This window comes from Protopterus annectens, chromosome 9.part0 (genome assembly GCF_019279795.1).
Source record: "Protopterus annectens isolate FY-2018-M chromosome 9.part0, PAN1.0, whole genome shotgun sequence".
In the NCBI taxonomy this organism is placed as follows: domain Eukaryota; kingdom Metazoa; phylum Chordata; order Ceratodontiformes; family Protopteridae; genus Protopterus; species Protopterus annectens.
The window spans coordinates 208891776-208918018 of record NC_056743.1 but is presented as its reverse complement, the minus strand read 5'-3'; the positions used below and the strand labels follow the sequence as shown (position 1 = coordinate 208918018).

Genomic DNA, 26243 nt, shown 5'->3' with positions numbered 1-26243 from the left:
ATGCAGTACTCATCAGTACGGGACTTGTGTTCTCACGCATGCACAGTACATCAGTGCAGGAGAAAGCAAGAGAGAAAATAGAATCTTCGTTGCTGTTGGTTTATTTAACTATTTAAAAACAGATATTTACAGGAACAGTACTTAAATATGAGGAAACTCGGGTAACGGTTTTGCAGGACATACCTGATTTTTCTCATACTTTGGTATATACCCTAGTATATGTTAACAGAAAAGTCTGGATGCACTACAGCAGCCAGACTTTCTTCTATTAGTATACGTTCAATTTACAATGGGTACTCTGGTTGGGCTGTCCAATCAGCATGCTCATCTTTGAATAGTAATGAGCTGTTACTGTATAACTTGTATTTTATGATTAGTAACAAAAAAAAGGGTCGGTCACTTGCATATACACACATAAACACACACATTTACATGCACACCATGGGCCTCCACTACAGGAGGTTTAAGGTATTTGCACAGTGAAGACTCTAGCTTGTCAGGGTCTTTCTTACAGCTGAATGGTTAGGCTTTGTGGCATTTCTACCCTTTTGGTTTGGTTGGTACTTTATGAACAGGGGACAAATTTTGTCAGTCTGATATTCATACATTTGGGAAAGCCCAAAGAAGGCAACAGGTTATTGCTGTAGTATTAATATTAATGATTGTACTGGAATTCCAATATATTTGATGCAAGTAAATAAAACAAGTTTTTCAAGTAGGTCTATACAAAGTACAGTTTTGCACCTACCATAAATGTAGATGTTCGAGTGTATACACTGCTGCAGTCATTTCACTTGGGTTATCCTGCCGTCAGGCAGTTCCCCAGTCGGCCTGAGTTCCAAAGTCTTGGTCCAGCGTCGGTTGCTGTCCCCTCTTCCCAGACGTCAGTGCGACAGGGGTATACAAGATGCAACCAATGCCATTTTATTCAGTTTTTCTTGCCCCAGATGTCAGGTGCCCCCAAATAGGCAGGCAATTCAAATTGCTAATAGAACATACATAAGAAAAGCAAACAACAACTTTCAGTTACCAGCAAATACTCCCCATAGGTAGTAAAGGGTAGAAGACATAGGTACATACCAGCAAGTAAGAGGGGAAGGAGGGAGGGTAACCTGGACTGCAGCAGTGTATACACTCGAACATCTACATTTATGGTAGGTACAAAACTGTACTATGTTCATCGTGTTACACTGCTGCAGTCATTACACTTGGGTAGAATCCCAAAGCTGAGGTAGGGTGGCTGGTTCTATAAGGTATTATGAGTGGCTATAAGGCCCTGCAGCACAGCAGTGGCGAAGCCAGCTCTGGATTTAGAGTATAAAGGCAGATGGTAATGCTTGGTGAAGGTATGCACAGAACTCCATGTTGCTGCTTCCACAATATCCTTGGGTAGGTACTCCTCTGAGGTAGGCAGTTGAAGTGGCTGTTGCCCTGGTGGAGTGAGATCTAATGCTGCTAGGTACAGGTTTCCCATGGTGTGTATAGCAGAAATGTATGCAATGTCCTATCCATTCTGAAATAGTCTGTTTTGAAATGGCTTTTCCCTGTGCTCCTGCAGCATATGCTACCAATAATTGCACAGAATTTCTGAAAGCTTTTGTTTTGTCCACGTAGAAGCATAACTGCCTGTGAATGTCCAAATAATGCAATAGTCTCTCCCCTTTATTCTGTGGTTTTGGATAAAGAGTTGGCAAGTGAATAGTTTGGTTTAGAGCCACACTTGATACCACCTTTGGCATAAACGCAGGGTTAGTTCTTAAAGACACCCTGTCCTGGTGGAAAATGAGGAAAAGTTCCACTGCCATTAGTGCCTGTAATTCTGAAACTCTTCTTGCTGATGTTATTGCCAGGAGCAGAGCAGTTTTCCAAGAGATATAGTTTAATTCTGCTGTGTTAGCTGGCTCAAAAGGAGGTAAAGTTAATTTTTCCAAAACAAAGTTGAGGTCCCAAGTTGGAGTAGGTGCTCTATGGGGCGGTCTTATGTTTTTAGCCCCTCTGAAGTACTGTTTTAGCAAAGGATTAGAAAAAATTGGTGGATCCGTGTTGTAATGAGCAGATAGGGCAGAGGCGTGGATCTTGATGGATGAAAAGGAGAGTCCTTTGTCCAGCATCTCAGTTAAATATTGTAGTATCTGAGGAATGTTTGGGACAAGAGGGTCAAGGCTGTGAGCCTGGTTCCAGGCACAGAATCTCTTCCATTTATCCGAATAGGCTTTCCTGGTACTAGGCCTTCTGGCCTCCAGAATGACATCCATAACAGCTTTGGAGAGAGGCATTGCTTGCTTGACTAAGGAATCTTCCATGCAGCTAGGTTTAAGGTCTTTAGCTGGCTGTGAAGTATCTGATTGTTGTGATGAGTCAGCAGATGTGGGATTTGAGGCAAAATCCAGGGTGGCTCTTGTGCTATGTTCTTTAAGATTGGGTACCAGTGCTGGCGTGGCCAGTCTGGTGCAATCAGGATCATCTTTGGCTCTTCTTGCCTGGCTTTTATGACTACCTTTGGAAGGAGAGGTAGGGGTGGGAAAGCATATACTTGTAGGTTTTTCCAGCTGAATGAGAGAGCATCCACTTTCCATGCTTGTGGATGGTAACTCCTTGTGCAAAATTTGTGTAGCTGGCAGTTCATTGGGGATGCAAACAGATCTATGTCCGGGCTGCACCATTTCTGTGTTATCATTCTGAATATTTGTGGATTCAATTCCCATTCATGGGGATCCATGATGTTTCTGCTTAAGTCGTCTGCCAGTGTGTTTTTCTCTCCTGGCAGGAATTGTGCTTGCAGATGAACTTGATAGTTTAGAGCTGTGTTCCACAAGGTCATGGCTTGTCTGCATAGGGGGTAGGAGTGAGTGCCCCCTTGCTTGTTTATGTACCACATAACTGTGGTGTTGTCTGTCTTTAGTAATAGTTGTCCTGGATGCAGCAGGTCCTTGAAAGCTATAAGGGCATTTTGTACAGCTAGCATCTCTTATTGATTGATGTGAAGATGCCTTTGTTCTGCAGAACACTTGCCCTGAATACATTTTCCTGCCATGTGTGCTCCCCAGGCGTAATCCGATGCATCTGTTGTCAGTGTTTGCCTGGCTGTGGGTTGAGCACAAGGCTGTCCCTTGAGGTGACAAGCTTGAGCCCACCATCGAAACTCCTGTTGAAGGCAAGGAATTAGTGGTATAACTGTTTCCAAACTTTGACAGTGTTGAGACCATACACTCTTTAGGTACCATTGTAGTTTCCTCATATGCAGTCTGGCATATGGAATTTCTAGTATGCAAGATGCCATGTAACCCAAGGCCTGCAGAATTTTTCTTGCAGGGAGTTGGGTCTTTGTTGCCATCAATTGAAAGTATTGAGTCAGTTGTCCTTGCTTGTCTGGCGTGAGATAAACCATCTGGGCCGTTGTGTTCAAGCTGGCACCCAGGAATATTATCTCTTGTGAGGGCACTAGTTTTGATTTCTTTTCATTTACTGTGTACCCCAGGCAACTTAACTTTTTTACAAATGCCAGATGCTTTAGAAGAATGTCCTTGCTCTCTGCTTGAAACGGGCAGTCATCCAAGTACGGATAAATATGAATTCCTTTCTGTCTGCAAAACGCAATTACTGGTGCCAGGCACTTTGTGAAGACCCTGGGTGAAGTAGATAAGCCAAAGGGCAGTGCAGACAATTGATAGTGCATTGAACCAGCTATGAATCTGAGGTATCTTCTGCAGTTTTGTCTGATAGGGACATGCAGGTATGCCTCCTTGAGGTCCAAGGTCTTGGAACTCAGGTTGACTGGGGAACCACCTGACGGCAGGATAACCCAAGTGTAATGACTACAGCAGTGTAACACTATGAACATCCACTGATTCTTACATCAATGAATTAAAAACGGCCATGATGAGCAACTTCTTTTAAAGCTTTTATCTGGAAAATAAGGGGGATGATTTAAATTAGTGGACCAGCATTTCTGAAATTTTTAAAACATTTCATCTTAAAATTCCATATATACTTGGCTATTTATCATGAAGGATAAGTGTGATGACTGGTTTAGTAAATTAAAAGCAACTAACAACAGAGAGTTGTACAAAACTAAGGCAGCACTATGAATCTGTAAGATGACTGATGTGGTTACAGGCAAAAAGTGTGTTTTAATCATAGGTGAATATAACCTGAGTGACAAGAGGTCCATTAATTTGTGAATTAAAAAAAAGGGGATTTGATTTGATTTGATGGAAGCGGGATTGAAATCCAAATGCATTTTTATTTAGTTATTTTTTATGTTTTTTTACTGGTTACATCCCCTTTCAGCAATGTCCGAGATGCAGAAGTGCAATAAATTACAAAGTTAATACAATATGCAACACAAATGACAGTATTTACATAGCTATTTAAAATTCTGAAAGGGGGTTCTAGAAGATGGATAGTAAAACTTGTTCCAGTTTTACTCTTAGTTTGATGGCAGTTCATAGAAAATTAACAATAATTACTCTGGTAGCTCCAAGTATAACTGGCCCTTAAAAGTAGACAATGCTGATCTTCCATAGTTACCGAACTCTTTTAAGAGTCTAATTTAAGATGCTCCCACCTTGCTTCTTGATTCACTGCTTTTTATTTCAGGGTCAAGGCACTCATATTACTCTCATTTTCTATTAAGAAGCAAAATCTTCGTGTTAGGCTGCTTCTAAAATCTGTGCTCAGCAACAACCAGGAATTTGGAAAACAAATAAGAATTTTTAGACTTTGGAGAATTGATGCCCATTTGCAGCTTGAGAACTACTTTTCTAAATGGTTATTTGAGATAATATTTCTTCTAAACCACCCTGTCATTGTGCAAGCCAAAAGAGCACACCCTAGTGAAGTACCTGGTTATGAGTTGTTGCACTGCAGCTGAAATAGGATGAAACAGCCTCCTCTGGAAATTGGCTTAGTTCCAAGTTGGACTTCCCCGGTAAACAAATGTTAAATAAATGAACATGCACAGCTGCAATTAATTTATCTTTAAAAATGCCTCTGGTTTACCCGGTTTTGATCATCATTGCTATCGTTACTATAGTCTCTGTACTAGACAGGCCTTCTATTATGAGAGCTGAGCCTCGAAGTTGTCTAGAAAAATCTAACAAGATGAAGATTAGAACTTGAGAAATTATAATCTGAAATGGTGACAAACGTTTTCTAGAACTACTGAAATATGGTTGCTGTTTGATACAGCACTAGAAATTAGACTCACATTAGTAAATGCTTCAGCAGGATATGCTGTATTAATTTGTGACAGATACAACATATGGCAGTAAGGCAAACTGCTCAGAACTTCCTAGGAGTTCACTCTTTCCACCAGCTACTGCCATAAGAGATTAACAGTAACAGCTCCAAGAAAAAGAAGCTTATCTAACTGCTTAAAAGACACTTTACTGGCTGAAAGGAAGTCTGTATTTGTTACTGTCTGATACGATTGTAGCCCTTCAGCATTCCTAACAATGTTCACTTTCAGGAGTGCATCAAAATGTTTCTGTAATGGTGGCCGTCTAGTGTACACCCTTTGCACAGAGCTCCTTACCTCAGTTATAGTTCTTTAGGAAATTTCTCTCTTTAAAGTGTCAGCAAAAAAAAAGGATAATCTACTTCATCTTCAACTTTCTGGATCAGTGATCCAAGTAGTAATATCAGGATTAAAAGCATCAAATAAACCCTATAGTTTGGGTAGGTGCTCCAGCCACGTGTATCCAAAGGCCTAAAATAATCCTCTGCTCACCCAGTATTCTAAGGCCAAGTCAAGCACGGCAAAGGAACTCGACTTTATGGCGATACAAACTACCAAAGCAAAATTATCAACAGTCTTCTCTCCAGAAAAAGAGGTAGGCTCCAAAAGGCAGAAAATGAATAAACAAGTATCGGATCCCAGTAAAATCAGCGCTAAAACCAAAGCTGAATCCAATTTCCACATGGACGAACTCAAACAGGCGCTTCAACCTATTCAACTTGCCATACAAGGATTCTCTGAACAACTAACCAAGTTTGGGAATACCATCAACCAAATCACTGACAGAGTGGACACTCTCGAACATAAAACACAATCAAATGAATCTCTAATTCAGACCTTATCTGAAGAGATTTGCACCAAAACCACATCTATAATGGAACTTCAATTAAAATTAACGGATCTTGACGCAAGAAGTCAACGCAACAATATACTAATCAGAGGACTCCCTGAGACTTATGAAAACCATGTTTTATTAACCATAACTAAACAGATTTTTGAACTACTCCTGCACTCAGATGGCTGTACTACTGACATAACAGTAGGGAGAGCACATCTTGCCATGCACAAAAGACAGGACTCCACTGCCCCGCGTCAAATCTACACTAGGCTTTTAAACTTCCAAGATACCCAAAAAATCCTTCAAGCTGCCAAAAAACAAAAATCCTTTACATGGAACAAACATAAGTTAACATTCTCACAAGATTTACCTCTTTCTATCAAGACAAGCAGACAGAATCTGGCTCAGTTTTGCGCAGAACTTATCAAAAAGGATATCAAGTTCCAAATGCGATATCCGAGCACACTTATCTTCTTTTACAATGGGACAAGATATGCGGTCAATTCTCCAAAAGAGGCGAAAGAAGCATTTGTCAAAGCCTTTAACAGTGCCCCAGTGCTGTAGCATACTAAACCATCAATTAAGGCTATGTTGTGATTTTCTCCGCACCGGATAACACAGGAGTACCTCCGATCACTTTTCCAGTGATCGGGCGTGCATTCCTAACTTGTGTGATGTCTTTATTTACAATTTTTAGTCTGCTTGATCACTATCCATATTTCGAGTAGCTAGGAACCATTCTGGCACTGTATTATTGCCTAGGTGTCACTTCTGCTTAGCGACTTCCAGTTGTCCTCACATAGAATCCTCCCTCCTATTCACAGCGACAAAGGCTGCACGAACTAGTACTATGTCTTTCAGTCTTGTACTCACTAGACTGGTTCTACCAACATTACTATTTGCTGAGTCTCCTGAGTGTTGTCAAGTGATTTAGAGAACTTATTTGTATTACCGGGGCTTTAGTCACTCATCAGGTAGGATTTCAAGATATTGACTACTTACAGATGCCCCAATCAAGTATCATCACCTCTATACCGAGTGATTAGACTTATCAAGCGCTAGTCTCTCTCCAACAAACATTTAACAGTTTAAACAAAATCCTAAGTTGATTGAGAGAGGCTTTATTTGATTTATATACCGAATGTAACCTATTTCTTTTGACTAAATCCCTGAGATTTGTTGTTCTCGTTTCATCTAATCCAGGCATTTTGACATATTGCTTTGAATGTTGGGTCTAGAATATCACTGTCTTGTTATGCTTGATGTATTAACTAATACATGTTATAGAATTTCTATCCCGGTTAGACGAAATTTAAGTCAGGATACAAAGGTTAACAGCATGCTAGTTTTTTACTCTGACTTTTATTATCTGTCTTATAGTTTTCAAGAAGCTACTATGTAACAGTTATATGGAAATAGATGACTATAGGTAATTCTGAGAGTTGCTTTTACTTTTGACAGAATATTATATGCCTACACAGACTTAGTGATTTTATTCTGTATCAGCGCCGTTATGCTCAAGAAGAGTGATCTCTTTACTGAATTTTTTTACTGAATTTTTCTAGTGCAAATATTATACAGTTTGCCACAATGATATTAGGTCATATTACTGTTTGACCTTATAAATGTTTATGTTGACTGTTAGGATTATACTTGTGTTTATATTACTACTCTGATTTTCATAAAAATCTCTACTTCGCAGGGTGAGGTCTTCTACCTGCGAGTGATTCACCCTACAACACTTCACTTTCACGACTTGCGTCTATAATATACAATGACGCTAATACCTTCCTTTTTGCCTCCTCTCTACCTTTCTCTCTTTTTCCTTTTCTCCCTTTCATTATAAATACAACACTACTTTAATCATACCTCTCGTCCTGTTTATCTGCTGTTATACACATAAATGTATATTAATAAGCTTCATCTCATGGTTTCCTTTTTAAAATTCAGCTATTTTCTATTCTCATATTATATTCTATTCCCCTAGTTATACACCTTGGGAACTGGATATATTGGCCCTTTTTATATACTATCTATGAGTGTTAGTCATCGTCTTAGATTACCTACTTTCCTCATAATAAATATAACCTTTCCAGTCTTATTCTTATTTTTTCTATCCTCCTTCATTTATGGGTTGCTCTTAGATGCATTGTTATAGGGTTCTGGAATTATCAGTTTTTGGATGAGTATTTTTATGTACATATGTATAGTATTGCTGCTTGTATTGTTTGTTTATCTCAGGTTATTAACAGTGTTCTTTCCTTATATTATGCTACTATTACTAGGTAAAAAGTTATGTCACTCTTACCAATATTATTGTATTTCTTCACCTAAGGAGTTTGGGTGGTTAGGCACCGGGTTGTATTTGAATGAGTACTATGCTACCTTTGCTATTGTTTTTATACTTTCTGAGGTTGGAAGACTGAAGTGGATCTCCATCACCTTAGTATACCCAATTTTACATGCCACCTCCCTTTTGTATGGGTTATCGATACCATATCTGAGAAAAATGGTTAATCAAGACTCAAGCCTATTAATCTATATCAGTTAGTGAACATAGCTTGGACCATAGATTCATGGAACGTAAGAGGTCTACAAAATAAAGCTAAGAAATGTCTCCTACTACATCTGATGTTTAAATCACAGGCTAATATTTGTTTGTTTGTTTTTTTTTTACAGGAAACGTATATGATCAAGGAAGATTGGATGAAAGAAACTAAAAGAAAATGGATAAGATCTATTATAGCTGCGGGTGACAGTCTTAACTCAAAGGGTGTTGCCATTATAATTAAGAAAGATTTTCAGGGGGTAATAAATGATGTAAATTCGGACAAAAATGGTAGATGGTGTTACTTCACATCTAACTTACCAAACTCCATCAAACCATTACTTTTTCTAAATGTTTATGGGCCATGTTCACAACAACAAGTCTTCATAATGGAGATCTAAAACATTCTTTGCACATTCCAAAATTACCAATTCATACTAGGTGGTGATTGGAATGCTGTCATAAATCCTAACATAGACTGTACAAGTAAGTCTCTATCGTATAATTTCCAAGCCTCTTTAGCTCAAGGGGAACTAATGTCTGATTTCAACCTTATGGATCCAATCTCATTCAGTGAGATTATAACTAAAGATAAAATTTACACATACTATTCGAAATGCTACAACACTTGGTCGAGGTTGGACTTCTTTTTAATTTCTGAATCCCTGTCAAATTTTAAATTAAACTTCTTTATAGAACCTAGATTTCTATCTGACCATGTAAGAATTTCTCTCAAGATTATATTCACTTCAAAAATGCCTTTAACCCCCTTTTACAGCAACTGGACTTTAAACAATAACCTTTTGCACAATAATGACATAATCCAAGAAACTAATGAAATCTTAACAGACTTAGACACCAATCTCGAGCACTCACATATTCCCCTAGATATCCAATGGGCAGCCTGTAAAGCCAAATTGAGAGGCTTCTTGATCAGCAAGGCCTCTTTCTACAAAAAGCTTAACAAAATGAAGGAAGATAATTTAACATTAAAACTTTCCACCTTAGAAAAGAAACAGAAACAGAGACTAAACCCAGACCCTGGCTTAGACAAGCTGATAATTTGTACTCAAACAGACCTACTTGAGCTTCATCAACAAAATTATTATTTGCAAGAACAAAAACTTAATGCAACATACTCTGAGTGGGCACAAATTCCATCTAAGACTCTAGCAAGAATAATAAAAATAAATCAATATTCTCCCAGAATCTCTATATTACAACATCAGAATAAAATTTATAAATCTGACTCGGAAATAATTCAGCTGTTTCATGTCCTTTACTCAGATGTTTATGGCAGAAAGGACGATAACACCTCTAACTCCCACATGCTGAACTTCCTGAATACTATTAATTTCCCCTCCCTGGATGAAAATCAAAGGTTCATGTTGTCTGCTCCGTTGGAGCTCCAAGAGATCCAAGATGTCATTACCAACCTCAAATTAGGCAGGCACTGATGGGTTCACCGCCAATTTTTTTAGAGTCTTTAATTTAAGAATTTCTCCTATTCTTTTAAAGGTATTAAACTTCATTATAAAGAATGGAATTTCCGATTTACATTGGAATACCTCGAAAACTATTCTGATTTTAAAAAACAAGCAAGACAAAGCTGATCCCCACAACTACAGACCCATCTCATTAATAAACGTTGCCATAAAGATCTTATCAGGTATTCTGGCCAACAGGCTTAAAAATGTTATGCCCTTTTTAGTTTCTCCTGACCAGGCAGGCTTTATGAGCCACAGACACACTTGGGATAACACCCTAACCCTTGATTCCCTAATGCAATTTACAAAAAAAGACAAAAACCCGATTTATGCCTTAACACTAGATGCTTCAAAAGCTTTCGACAGAGTAAATTGGGACTTTCTGTTCTTAACATTAACTCACTTTAGTATACCCAATGCTTTCTCTGATATGATTAAAGTACTATATAAAAATTCCTCCGCTTATCTATATGTTATTAAAAGAATATCTAACCCAATCAGGATTACGAACGGAACAAGGCAAGGATGCCCATTATACCCCTTTCTTTTTAACATTTTCATTGAACCTTTTTTCCTACATTTTGCTCAGAACACTCACCACTCGATCCCTAAAGTGCTAAATACTAACAATGTTTTCTGCTTTTGCTGATGATCTTAACTTATATTTTCAATATCCCAACACAGACGTGTAAAATCATAAACACTATTAACAAATTCTCTAAGGCTTCAGGTTATCAGATCAGTCATAAGAAACCACACATTTTTCCAATTAATCCTGTAAGCTATAAAACTAACTACTTTCCGGATTCTCCTTTTCAAACAACTTTCAACCTTAACTATCTTTTCATACATTTTGAACACAATCAAGCTTCCATGTTTCAAAATAACTTACTCAAAATATGGTCTAAAATTCTACAGGACCTTCACAGATAGAAACTCATGAACCTCTCTCTTTTATCCAAAGCTGCGGATAGTGAAAATGAATGTTTTGCCCAGACTCCTCTACCAATTTAACGCCTCAAACCATATTGTGTCTAAAATGAATAAAGAATTAGCCAAATTTATTTGGTTTCCTAAATCAGTTAGGATATCTTACCCTAAGCTAGCTTACCCAAAGATTAAAGGGAGGCCTGGGCTTACCAAATTTTCATCTTTATTACACGATTATTTGTGCAAATAGAATCTTAACTATTTCAAAACTTAATTGGAAAGATTACAACTCTTCCCCTTCTTGGATGAAAATATGGTACCAACACGTTGTCACCAATAAAATCAATCCAAAAGCTCTCCCCTTTCTTTCTACGTCTGTTATTAACAAATCCAATTTATCCAGTACCCTAAAACATAAAATCAAGTTATTCCAAAATTTGATAAAAAACATCAACCTTGATAAAACCCTTCCTTTACTTCAACCTCTTCATCTTAACCCGAACATCAAGATCAATAACTCGATTAATCTCTTTGATTTTCCTCTTATTAAAGATATCATAGTATGGGATATTTTTAAATATAAAGACAAAACACTCTCTGATCTACGACTGATTCTTAAAGTCAATAATAAATACACGGTTATTCGCAGACAATTAAGAGAACTAATCTCATCAAAATTTACCAACCTCCCGGCCAATCTTCAGGATATTGCCAGACTTTGTGAGGTTATATCTACTGTCTCAAGTTCTGAGAAAATGCTCTCCAGATCTTACAACCTCCTGAACTCCATAATACACAACTCAGTTTGCCTTTTCTCTAACTACTGGGACAACCAAGGAATCCTTATTACAGAGGAACAAAAATTATCTGCCACAAAAATTACCTTAGAACTATCCCCATTTAAGAAACTCATTTACACACAACTGATTATCAATAATAACTCCTACTATACGCCTTTTGTGCTCAATAGGTTTGACCCCAAAATTTCCCCTTCCTGTACTTGTTGCTCCTTCCCAAAAGCAGATCTACTTCATATAGTTTGGTTTTGCAAACATACTCACAGACTTTGGTGCTCCTTAAAAGTTTGCCTAGAGAAAATGGGATACCACAAATCCACCCTTTCCTGGGAAACAGCGATGTTAAGTTGTCAATCTCGCCTTCATTCTTGCTGGATGGGTTCGGAGCCGAACCTCGGCTCCGACTTGGCCTATTACTAAAGCTCGAGAGCTATTTTTACCGGCTCGAGGCTGTCCTATGTCCCATAATGCTAGGCGTGATATACCCAGATCACGTTTGCCGCTTCAGCTACGAGGTTGCGTCTTTTTGCTGGCTCAGGTTGTATTAATTTTTTTTCTTGGTTTTAGTCAGCTTTTTGAGTTAAAATATTAGCGAAAGTGTTTTATAGTTACTACCCTTTAGATCCCTGTTTAGGATTCCCTCATATAGTTTTTGATACAGTTTTTTCCCCTCACCTAATAGTTAAGGCCCTTGGCCAATCCTCTTCCATGCTTTTTGTCTGAAGTTGTATGTGTGTGCCTAGTTAGATTGTATTAATAAGTGTGGGTTTTTTGTTATATTATACTTGTCTGTTACAACCCTTTTGTGTGTGTGTGTTTGGCTGATTGTGACTAGACCTCCCTTAGTTGTCCTTGTCTGCCAGTCATCCTTTTTTTCAGGATGTCTAAAGACACTAAGGTCTTGGGCTTCAAGAAGTGTGACTTGTGCTGTCAGAAGATGTCTCTGACAGATGGTCACATTTCTTGTATATATTGCTTGGGCCCTCTGCACCTGCAGGACTCTTGTTCTGTCTGCCATGCGTTCAGTCCAAACGTCCTGCAGGAACGCAGAAACAAACTTATTTTGAGCGGCTTGTTAAAGCCTGATGGTTCCCCGGCTAAGCCTTCATCGGGTAAACCTTCTAAGCCCGCCAAACCGTCGGCTCCATGTTCTGAGCCATCGCCGAGCGGTGCTATTACTACCACTGCATCGGTTCCGGCCGGAACCGATGATTCGAGGCCTCAGTCGGCTCCAACTCTGCTGTCAGAGCAGTCTTCGTGCAAGAAGCATTCCAGGTCTCCTTCCCTGGAAACTGTCCATTCGGCTCCGAAGTCTCCCTTGTTATCGGAGCGGAGTCACACATCCCATTCCTCTCGGTCTTCCAGGCTGTCGGACAATGACCTCAAGATGGTGGTTAGCAGACTACTTAAGTCGCAGGCACTGGCCCAAATGTTGCATAGCCCTCATCATCAGGCAGTGGCTTTCACTACTCCCTCTTCGATTCCTCCTCCGACTCTTCCTGTGAGTTTGGAGCCGGAGATCGTAGGGGTCGGTACCGTCGGAGCCGATACCACCCCTTTTGGCTTCCTCGTCAGCTCCAATCTCTTCCTTGGTTCCATTCTTGGAGAGATCCAGGCGCTGGGACTCTCTCGTTGGCTCCGAGGGGGCGAGTGGCATTGGACCCTTGTCTGACCCCGTTCTCCCTCTCAGAGCTTCAGCGCAGGTGAGTTCGGCACTGACATCGGCCTCTGAGCCGTCCCGCTCTGTGCCGGGAGGAGTCCTTGTCTCTTCGGAGTGGGGACCCCCTTCCCTGCCTGATAGGGGCGCCTTCGATTTCATGAGGAGTGTGCTGGCCCCTGTGCCTGCTCCACGGTCGGCTCCTTCGGCTCCTCCCTCTATGGTGCCTGCTTCAGTCTCTACCCGCTTTCCCGATCCCGAGCATGGAGAAACAATGCTACAGGTAGCCCCATTGGACGTATCCTCCTCTTCCAAGGCCTCCCCTGATCCTTCAGGGGAGCCCCCTCAAAAGAGAAAATGCAAGAGGAAGCATGTAGACTCCCCTGAGTCAGTCACATTGGACACTGACTTGGATGACTCAGAAGGGTCCCCAAGGTCTCCCTCTGAGGATGTCTCATTTTCTGACATCCTGGAGATTCTTAAGCAAAGGGGAAACTGGTCTGCCCTTAACCCTTCTGAGGATGAGTCGGTGTACCTGGATGCGTTCGGTTCTCGCCCTTTCACCTCCTGGGTGTCTCCGCCTTTCGACCCGCTCATGGATGTGGTGGCTCGAAAGGCATGGACGGCTCCAGATACTATGGAACCAACTCCCCGGAGGCCTACAAAATTTATTACAGCCCCTTCTGACAAGCAGTTTCTAACTAAGGGCGTCCCTGTTGATGCCATGGTGGTGGCGGCCACTAAAAAGGAGTTGGCTGACCCTTCAGTACCTGTCCATCCTAATAAGGAATCCAGGACTATGGACAGGTATGGCAAGTGGATGTTTTCCTCAGCGACCTTTGCTATGCAGTCGCTGAATTATTTGTGCCATTTCACCCATCTCCAGAGAGACCTTCTCAAGGAACTGGGTGATACCTTACAGGACCCATCAGCTGCGGGGTCTCAGGAAAAGATAAACTCTCAGCTGGGGACCCTAAACTCTATTGTCAACTCCTCCATGCGGCTCATTTCCAATGCAGCCGATGGAGCGAGTAGGGCTGCAGGCACAGGTGTCGCTCTAAGGAGACACGCCTGGATGCGGCTTTGCAATTTTGCTGACCCCTTCAAGGCGTCCTTCACTAACACCCCCTTTGATGGTTCTGCCTTGTTTGGACCTCAAGTGAAGGATACATTGACCAGGTGCGAGCAGGAAGGCAAGACTCTCTCTGCCGTAGGAGTCCATTTTTCTATCCCTTCTAAACCATACCCTAAGGGTCAGAAGGGTGGGAAAATATGGTTCCACAAACCTCAGGGAGTACTGCCTGATGCACGTTGTGAGCTTCCCCCCAGAGGCAGAGGAGGGAACATTAACAGCCGCCGCCCGAGCGGCAGGGGGGGTCCACAGAATCAGGGTAGCAAAGAATCCTTCTCTGACAAACCCTTCCAGCACCCCTGAGGAGCTGCCCGACTGTCCACCTTCAGAGGCAGTCGGGGGAAGACCATCACTGTACCCAGAAGCCTGGCATTCCCTCACGCAAGACAATTGGGTACGGTCGATCATATCCGAGGGTTACAAAATCCCCTTTATTCATACCCCTCAACCGCCAAAAGGGCCCCTTCCAGATGTTCCACCCGGTCTGAGGGATCAAGCAGCACTAGAAATTTCAAAGCTGCTAGAAAAAAGAGCCATCCAACCAGTCCCAGCAGACCAACAAGGATCCGGAGTCTACTCCAAGTTCTTTTTGGTACCAAAAAAGACAGGGGACTGGAGACCTATTTTGGATCTCAGCAGGCTGAACAAGTCTGTTCAAAGAACGAAATTCCGGATGGTCACGCTTCAGTCCATTCTACCCTTCCTGGGTCAGGACAATTGGATGTGCTCTATAGACCTTCAGGATGCGTACTATCATATCAAAATGAACAGGTGCTCCAGGAGGTTTCTCCGCTTCCGAATGGGAGCCAGTCACTACCAATTCAGAGCCCTGCCCTTTGGCCTCACCACAGCCCCCAGGGTGTTTACCAAATGCAAGGCAGTGGTTGCGGCTCACTTGAGACGAAAAGGATTCCAGGTGTTTCCATACTTAGATGACTGGCTCCTTAATGCCACCACCAAGCATCAGCTACTCCATTCCAGAGATTATACCCTCCAAATTTGCCACGAGCTAGGTATCTCTATAAACTCCAAAAAGTCTGCCTTGTCAGTCTATTACCTTCATAGGCGGCATTTTAAACACTGTCGAACTGTCCGCAAGACTGCCTGTACAAAGGGTTTCAGACATTCAAGGTCATGTTCAAATCCTACTACAAGAGAGTAGAGTCCAGGCCAGATTCGTACTAAAAACCCTAGGTCTCATGGCAGCAGCCATCACATTACTTCCCCTAGCTCGTTTTCACATGCGGATCCTGTAATGGATGCTGTTTTCCCAGTGGTCCTTTCAACAGCTTCCAATGTCACACAGCATTCTAATCACTCAGTCATGCAAAAGACACCTTTCGTGGTGGATGGTCTCCCCTCAGGTTCTTCACGGCAGACCCTTTGTCCTTCCCCCTCCCGTGGCTACTGTGACAACGGATGCCTCCCTGATCGGGTGGGGGGGGGCATTTTCAGGGCAGGACAGTCCAGGGCACCTGGCAGCCTTTCGAAAGCCACCTGCACATAAATGTCCTGAAAATGAGAGCGGTACTTTTAGCGTTGCAGGCCCTTCAAGACTCTCTACCCACCGGGACTATTGCAATTCAGACAGACAATATATCTGTAGTGTGGTACATCAACAAGCAGGGTGGAACCAGGTCCTACCCCCTATTTTCAGAAGCACTCAGACTGTGGCAGTGGGCGATCTCTTCTCAACAGTTTCTGGTAGCAATGCATATCACCGGGAAGTCCAACGTCATAGCGGACAGGCTGAGCAGAGCCATTCTCATGCCCCACGAGTGGTCTCTCAACCATCTAATAGCAGAAAAAAATCTTCAGGAGGTGGGGTCAGCCTTGCTGCGATCTTTTTGCAACCCCTCAAAACAGCAAGTGCCCAGACTTCTTCACCCTCTTCCCTCTCCCAGGTCTTCCCCCCAGAGATGCTCTAGTCCACGATTGGCCCCGGGGTCTTCTGTATGCCTTTCCCCCTTTTCCTTTAATTACTCAACTAATCCAGAAAGCAACTGTTTTGAGATCCAGAATGATCCTTGTTGCCCCTTACTGGCCTCGACAAGTTTGGTTTCCGTTCCTGCAATGTCATTTACTAGATCAACCCTGGCATCTGGAACCAGCGCCAGATCTTCTGACACAGTCGGGCGGGCTACATCGATCTCTCCAATCTCTCAACCTCACAGCTTGGTTGCTCCACTTCCAACCCTAGCCAGGCTTCCCTCAATCTCTCATTCAGTTCGTGATGACATCATCTCACACTACTACTACCTACAGAAGAAGACTTATGCTAAAAAACAAGCTGCCGTTTGTTAAGCAAGGGAAAAAAAGTTGACCCCCTTTTACAGCTGTCCATACAGTCTTAGACTTTTTGGCAGAACTTTTCAGATGGATCTTCAGCCACCATCAGAGAGTTCAGTTGGTTCATTGCGAATTTTCATTTGGATTTTATGACAGTCAGAGACCAGCATTACAAACTTTTGTAAAGCCTTTTAAGGAACCCTAGGAACCCCTCCTCTGGCAAAGGGAATTCCCACCCATGGGACCTAAATTGGGTGCTGTTGGTGCTTAATTCTCCCTTTTTCCTGCCTCTGGCTTCCTGTTCATTTCTTTTGCTCTTAAAGAAACTCTTCTTTTTACTTCATTTCTTCAGCACAGAGCAGGGTATCAAAGGGTATCAGAGCTTCAAGCCCTTTTGTTGTTTGATAGAGTGTCACCTTTCACTAATCATAATCCTTTTTACAAAGTATACTCTGAAAAAAAATCTGAACAAAAATGAAAAAATCTGAATCAGACCATCGATCTTCCTGTTTTAGGTCTGAATGGAAGCAATGTCGATAGATGTTGCACCATGCTTACACCTGACAGAATTAAGCTTCAAGCAGAAACAGAACAGAACCAAGCAGGAGAACAGAGAGAACAGAAGGAAAACAATCTAAAGGGAATATGTCCAGGTTTGACCAGTGTCCAGGTAACAGGTTTGTGATAACGCTGATTTACCAAAATTATTTTATAAAGAGTTTATTCATACAGAGCTAGCATTAAGCCCGCATTCAGCTTCCATTAGCTTCTTCAGTAGCTTTTCAGGCACATTCAGGCCTGATTGCATATACGGGCCTGCCATTTCTCATATGACATCATACCTTCAGGGCCTCTCCTTTGGAAGACATGTACCTTTTCCAGTGGGGTCTCATTGAGATCCACTGTACTCAAGAGATTGTTCCACGTTTGTCCCATCCAGCCAGCATGAAGGCACGATTGATTAACTTCGACAGATGATTGACATTGTTATTACATAACTCTTTGATTAATGTATCCATTATAGCTTTTTCTGCCTGAGCATTTCAGTTTTTCGAACCTTCGTCTCGTTTGACACCGGCCCCTCTGGGCCTTACCTGAGGGCGACTGCCCGACTAATATTATTTTTATATCTCCCGGCCATTTAAGACCATATTGGTGGGGACATGTATGTCCATAGTGTTAGATATCAAATGAGATCTGGGTATATCACGCCTAGCATTATGGGACAAAGGATAGCCTCGAGCCGGTAAAAATAGCTCTCGAGCTTTAGTAATAGGCCGAGTCGGAGCAGAGGTTCGGCTCCGAACCCATCCAGCAAGAAAGAAGGCGAGAAGACAACTAACATGGAACGTTATGGTAAGTACATAACTTCTTAATCCTTCACATACCCAACACAAAGCTACCCAAGTTAAAACATCATGTACTAATAACTCTCTGCTCCCTTATCAAATTATATATTACTAAGAACTGGATGGACTGCACTAAACTTTGTTGGATTGGATTCAAGGAGATGGCTTTCAATTATATTTTGGCGCAAATGTTTATCACAAAAGGGTCTAGGAGAAAAGCCGACTTTAAAAAAGTCTGGAAATGTTTATTCGACCTAATTCTATATGATTAATCTAATTTACAGTTTATATCTGGGAATATGGTATCAATCCCACTTTAAGCTTTACTTGGAGATCCACTGATATCCCCTATAACTCCGACTTTTCTCTTCTAACTCATTTCTCTGTATGGTAGCACTTTAGTTTGTAAATATTGTATATAATTAGTGTGCTTATAGGTTTAGATTGTATATATATTTTTTTGTATACTCATCCTTGTATATAATGTTCAGCTTTTCACTCATGGATTGCTTATTTTTTCCTTCTCTTTTTGTATTGTTCTGATATTTGTGAAATAAATAAAAAGTTATTTGAGAAAAAAAAAAAGGAGTGCATCAAAATGGATGGCCTTGTATCGGTCACTCCTATTCATCTCAAAGGACATAAGTGCAAACATATTTAAACCACTAATTTCTGTTTGTTACGACCAAGAATATAAGAATCAAAATCTAATTAAAAAAACAGAATTATAGGTCTGAAGCTAGTAGGTAACCGTTACACTATCTTACAGCTTTTAAGATGAAATTAGCAAGCTCCACCTCCTCCTTTGGGTGGTTCTCTCACCTTTAGCTCATCATGATAAAATATCATGTGTTCAGCATAAGTAGATGCTTCAGTGACAGAATTCCATACAAGAAATATGTGCAGCATATTACTCCCAAAGTAGGGGTGTGGCTTTACTTTAAAGTATTCTTGCTACTCTAAGCCTTATGTGGGATAGTGTGCCACTAATGCGCAACACAACTCTGCACTACATTGGGGATTCTTCAACAATCTCAACAGTGGTCCTATACCACTTACTTTCTCTACATTGTAGGATATGCTTCAGTACATCAGCAGTGATTCCAGATGCAGGATGTGTCGGTCACTGAACACTACCTCAGAGCAGCAACCATCACACAGTGGATGGTGATGTTTTAGTAAACCTATGTTGCCAAGATCATCTTGGTCTAACCACAATGGTGAAGCCTGAAGCAAAACTGCCATAATGGGTTCATGATTTAACTATCAAAAATAATACATGTTCTCCCAGCATGCCAGTGCATCAAACAAAAACCATGAAAAGGAAAGAGTCCTGCAGCAAAACAAATGGGAAATGGAGCTTGGTTTATTAAGTGTAAAAGGATCATAGGATTAAAAACAAATGACCATTTTATTACAGTTATACAACAGAATCATTAAAAATGTCTTCGTACTTTTTAAATAATTCTATTCTTAAGTTATATTACCTTTTAAGTGGTATACTATTTTACACACATCATGCATCAAGAGTTGTCTGCGCTTAGTGTTGTATATTCACACGTTCAGACATGTTTACAGAGAGATGAAAGTTGGAGCAGAAGTGACTTTAATGTTCCGAAGTGACTTTAATGTTCCCAATAACTCTACTGAACAATCTGTATACATATATATGGGTCTACTTCAGTAGACCAAATTTACACTTACCAAAATTTTAGATTCCGCAGATGTTAACACCAAAATTTCAATAAACCGAACCTGAACATTACCAACTTTTTTTTTCTTTAAGGGAACGGAGACACTTGACCAAAATGTGGAAATTTGCTCTTTTCTCCACTCTGGTGCGATCCCGGAGTTGGCATATTTAGTTGGTTGGGGGTTGTAGTACCTCACCTCAGTGGGTTTGACATACTTCAGTGTATTATTTTGTTAAATGTTGGCCAAGTGTCTTTTTTCCCTGTAAAAAACGTTGGTAATGCAATGGTTCAGTTTATTGCAATTTCGGTGTTGTCGTCTTGGTAATCTGCAGTTTGGGTAAGTGTAAATTCAGAATACAGAAGACCACCCATGTATATATATCTATATATGCACCCATATGTGTGTATATAACTATTCCACTGCATGCATATATATATATATATATATATATATATATATATATATATATATATATATATATATATATAGTGAGAGAGATATGGGAGCGCTACAGAATCTTGAAAGCCCAAAATCCTGAAGACCAAAATCCTGAGACCAAAATACTGAAAGTTCAAAATACTGAAAACACACAGGATACCAACACTTACTATATTCCAGCACAAGTACATACAGAAACATATTACCCTTCAAGAATATGCAGGGGGGCAAGCCCCCCTGCACCCCCCCCCCACACCCTTTTACTTAAATATATCAACTCCAAGATTGCACTTCACACTACACCAAGTGCAATCTTGGAGTTGATATATTTAAAGTAGCAGGGGGGGTGGCCACATGGTGGGTGCAGATAGGCCTGCCCCTTGCTTATACTTGGAGAACAGTAATATAGTTTGTGTTTTATTTGTTTCTGTATGTACTTGTGCTGGAATATAGTAAGTGTTGGGTATCCTGTGTGTTTTCAGGATTTTGAGTTTTCAGTATTCAGGATTCTGTAGCGCATATATATATATATCACACACACACACACACATATATATATATATATATATATACATACATATATATATATACACACACACACACACACACGTGTATATGTATATGTATATATCTATGCATATATATCTATGGGTCTATACTGAAATATCGAACGCTAAAAACAGCGAACGATGTTTCATCGACACATTTTCCACGAAAGCTGAAAATGTCGAAACCACAGAACAGCGATTTCTTTCCTAGGGAAAGAAATCGCTGTTCCAGTCCCCCACAAAAAAAACATTAAACACTTCTAAACATATACACACACATACCCTAACCCTAACTATACCCCCCCAAAACAAGTAAACAACTAAATACACATATGCATGTAACCCAACAATACATCTAACAAAAAAAAAAAACAGTAAACATATGCACTTACCTTAAACCGCACCCTAAACCTAAGGTCAGTAACTCTCGCACATTTACATAAACAGTTCCAAACACATACACACTTACCTTAACCCTATTTCTACCCCACCAAAACAAAATTAAACAGCTGAAAACACATACACACGTAACTCAACCATACATCTAACGCAAAATAAAAAACAGTAAACACTACATATGCACTTATCTTAACCCGCACCCTAACCCTAAGGTAAGTAACTGTTGCACATTCATGCTCGGGAGCTATACCGGACAAGGGACCACATTACACTGCAGAAAACGGCAAAGCAACAAAGCGGTCAAGCGACTTCTTTCCCAGGGAAAGAATTCGCTGAACAGCCGCTTCGCTGTTTTGTCTGTTCGCTCTATATGTGTCAACAAAAATGCATTCGACAAAATGCGTTTTTGTCTTTCTAATAGGAACCTTATATATATATATATATATATATATATATATATATATATATATATACATATATACACAGAGAGAGAGAGAGAGGTTTACTATTGAAATGTGGAAAATGCAATGATCAACAGATGAAATAGTCGGGCCAAAAAGTGGAAATACGTAATGTCTAAAAAGCATAATGTCGAAATTGAATTAACCGTCCACCGTAGTTTGAAGTATTCAACATAGCATTAGGTGACGTCAGTCACCCAAGCTATGCAGCATAACTTAGCATTAGACTGTCAAGTCAATGGCACATGGTTTTTACTGTTTTGCCTCCCTGTGTTCCCCTACACCCCCTGCAAATTATATATACCAACTCAGAGATCGCACTACAATGAGGAAATGGGTAAATTTCCTGTTCCTCATTGCACAGCGACCTCTACTCACAATACCGAACTTAGACTACTGAATTACACTGCACATTCGCTACTTTGAATTCGCAACAGTCAGGTTTGACATTGTCTCTCTTTGAAAAGTGATTTTCAACCACATCCCGTTATTTATATATATATATATATATATATATATATATATATATATATATATATATATATATATATATATATATGGGTCCCTATCGGATCACCAAAGTTTCAAAACTTCATACATCATACGGCCGAGACCACATGATCGAAGTTTTGAAACACTGAAACTAAAATAAAATAAAAAAAATAAATAACAGATTTTTTCCTGTTTTTGCAATTTAGTCCACTATAAGTAGATACTGATAATGTATTTTTCTCTCTCCCACTGCAGCATTTTACACCATGCCTCTCAATAACATGTAGGACTCTCAATTATGAGAATATAAATGTAACTAACAATGAAAACATGAGTAAGTGACAAACTGATTAATCACCTTACTGCAACATATCCTAGAAAAATAGACTTATTTTATTTACATCTTTCACTTTCTAAAACTACTTATTATTAATTGGCAAGTCACGTAAATAGGAAGTCTAACCCAAAGAATGTCTGGATGATTTAAGAAGCTATGGAAGTTAAGAAGAGTTATTCTAAAACAGGCATTGTATACTTGAACACGTTAACATTACATTATGACAGACTCCTCAACACTGGCCATGACATTATAACAACACAACCTGGGGAGATGCTGAGCTTCTGCAAGACAACATAATCTGTCAGCCTGACGAAAGGACACTGGAGAAGTACAATTATATTGACATGCATAGTCAAGAATCCAGTGAAAGTGTGTGTCTGTGTGTTTGTGTGAGAGAAAGAGATTGAGGGAATATCAAATATGCCTAAGAGTCGTGACAGAAACACACATAAGCAAACCCACACACACAAAACATGGCAAGTACCAAAAGTAGCCTTGTCCATACATCACTAGCAAAATGGATATGCATGACTTCTAGCATCACACAAAAAGATGCATATGGGAAATGTTGATCAGACACATGGCAGCATGCATGCTTCAAGGGTACAGAGCAGCTTTCAGCAAAGACTACAAACTGTGAAGGGCTACAAATTGCTAGAAATGAATAGGTATGTGGCTATGAAGAAGAAGGCAGTTAGGCAAAGTAATTAAATGGTTATCCTTAATGGTTTGTGGTCTTCCAACATTTCCATTACTAGGACACTGTTTTAAGTTCAAAATGACAATCTCTGTAGTAGGACTGTGCTTGCATTTGGACAGCAGTTTTACTGTGTTTACATGGCACTGTCCCATACACCATAATGACGCTGTACTCAACAACAAAGTAGTAAGAGTCAGGTGCAGTTATCTGCATTTTGTGATGCAAGAGGGCGTTTCTAACACATCTACTGTTGCATCAAGGTACACAAGACTCATCTCGCACTGCTTTCATGTAATACTCAGATGTGTCATTTCCTGGATTTGTCACTTTTCTTGCAGAAAAGTTCTGTTATTTATCAAACGAACATAACCGCTTTATCTAGAATGGAATATTGTCTCATAAAAGCACCTTTATTCTAAACTGCAAGTAAAAAAAGCACTTTCAGCCATTTTGATGTGGAATAGTTTCATCCTTTTCATGTGTAACAGAAAGCAGGAATGTCAGAATACAATTTGCACTTAATCTTAAATCATAATGTTATATGAAGCGACCTATGAAGTAGGGTCAGACTATCTGAACTCCACAGAGATAAAGCTACCTCAGTACCAGTCTTAAGTGGAAAATAAGCAAATATCTTTTCAGTTAAACAGGACCAAGTAAAGTGATGGCAGATAAAGACTGTGTAACCCACCCGTTCCATTAATTTTTCAACATAATGTAGTCTGCAAATCCTACCTTAGCTACCATTTAGTCAAATCAAATTTTGCTGCTCTTTCACAGTTATTGTTCTAAATGTGTATTAAGAATCCTTTATTTTTACAAAAATATATACACACACACATACATACATACACACACACATATATATATATATATATATATATATTTTTTTTTTTTTTAAATGTATATATATATATATATATATATATATATATATATATATATATATATAGGCACATTGAAAAGCAAGCAATTTGTTTGTCAGAGTGTTCGGCTGGGGAATGAGATCGCATACACTCTTTGTTGAATGCAGTAGTTATCGAAAGCAGGAAGTACGAATAATTATCTGCAAGGTAAGAGGTGGGAATGTGTGCAGCATTTGTGGGTTAGGGTTGGAGTTAGTTTAAGTCAGGTAACAAAATTAGAAGTGTGTGTGAGCACGCTCACACTGTTACTTAGGTTTAGATTAACAGCTAGGTAAGTAGGTAGATTTGGGGGGGATGTTTGCTGATTGGGTTAGAATAAGGGATTGGTAAGGGGATTTTGATTTTGTAGTGTATGTGCGCATAAATGCCAAGAGTGTGTGAATAAGTTTGCCAAATGGCAATTTGTTTGACAATGTGCTGATAAATGTTTTTGACTATGGGTGTACAAGTGTTTATGAGTTACAGTCAGAGTAAGTGCTATGTTAATGTATAAGATTTGTGGTGTGTGTGTTTGATGGTGTGGTTTTGCATGTATCTGAGTGTCTTGTGTAGTTGTAATACTATGGGAAAAAGTTTTTTTATGAACTAATCCATAGAGTTAGGACAGGGGCACAGTCAGGATTAGGGTAAAGCACATATGGGTAAGGCGAGACAGTGGGGCGCTGCCTCTTCTGGCCACTTTACTCATGCATGCTAACCCAAACCCCCAACACTGTCCCTGTTCCTACCCATTAACTGAGACTTTCCTTAGAGTAGTACTTACAGATTTGGTCTGACATTACTGCTAGGGCTCGGATTTAGTAATCAAAAAGGGAAGCTATTGGTTCCCCTTTTCATTTGCTTAAGTTTGTTTTTGAAGTGCTGGCATTGATACATCATGCTTTGATACCTGTGCACTTTAATGTAGTGTATAATACAGGTAGATACACACACAGACACACGCATGCACACACTCCCTGATTAACCTTCTTTTGTCTGAACGATACCTCAAGCTCACTACTTTAATTATATCTGGAACTACTAAAACTTTGTCTTACTGACCTCCCACTTTCGAAGGAAAGCATGCCAAAGACCTTTTTCCCCATTCATTTAACTTTGGATTCGAAACAATTTTAATTCTAATGCCAGTTTTCAGCCACTTCCTCCTCATTTTTATTTTTGATAATTTAAATCCTAAGACCTAAAGATGCACTCCTAGTGAGTACTTATTAGTTACCTGTACATCTACATAAGCATTTTCTAATGATATTATTGCATACTCAGCACTACAGCATCCTGATAGGTACTCCCTACTTCCTTCTCGTGTCATATGGTTACCTGCACAGTTACAGCCATCGTGCACACCTGACTGGAGTATGTGTTTCCAAATTATACATCGCTGCTTCTGTGTTCCCAAAAGCATTTCACAACTTCCTCATATGGAACATTAGCTGCAAGACTCGCCTGTACGCAGCAAACATGGTCTGATCTTCCCCTAGATTCCAAAACAATATGCAGGTGGAGCAAAATGTTTCATCAAGTCCCAACCATTCAAATCATGTTTGCAAACTCCCTGCAGCATCCTCATGTAAGCACAAATTGTTTTGGAATTTGATGGCTTTTCTATTCTTTCAACATTCCATCACATGTGGTGTCACCTTTGCTGATATTATCTTTATCAATGAAAGACATTTGAACTTCCCCTTGAGTTGAAGTACAGTGTCCCTTAAGAAATCTTCAAATATTGAATGTGAAAATATAATGGAATAAATTTAATGTTGGGTAGTAAAAGTTAGTAAATCTGTGCTGATTTTTTTGAAGTAACAGGCATTTTGTTCATAAACTACATTGCTCAGGACGCAACACTTATTGTTTTGTTCTCAAGCAAAACATGAACATGTAAGGACTTGGCAGATCCACATATTTTTGACAGAAATAACTGCAGAGAGTCATAAATATGTGGGACTAGCTTCATCCCTGCTGAATAAATTTGACCGAC

At 40.0% G+C, this 26243-nt stretch overlaps 1 protein-coding gene across 1 annotated transcript in view; it reads right to left on the bottom strand.

The window, feature by feature from the left end:
- CD81 (CD81 molecule) overlaps window positions 1–26243 on the bottom strand; it is a 1063451-nt gene that overhangs the window by 911024 nt on the left and 126184 nt on the right. The window lies entirely within an intron of this gene.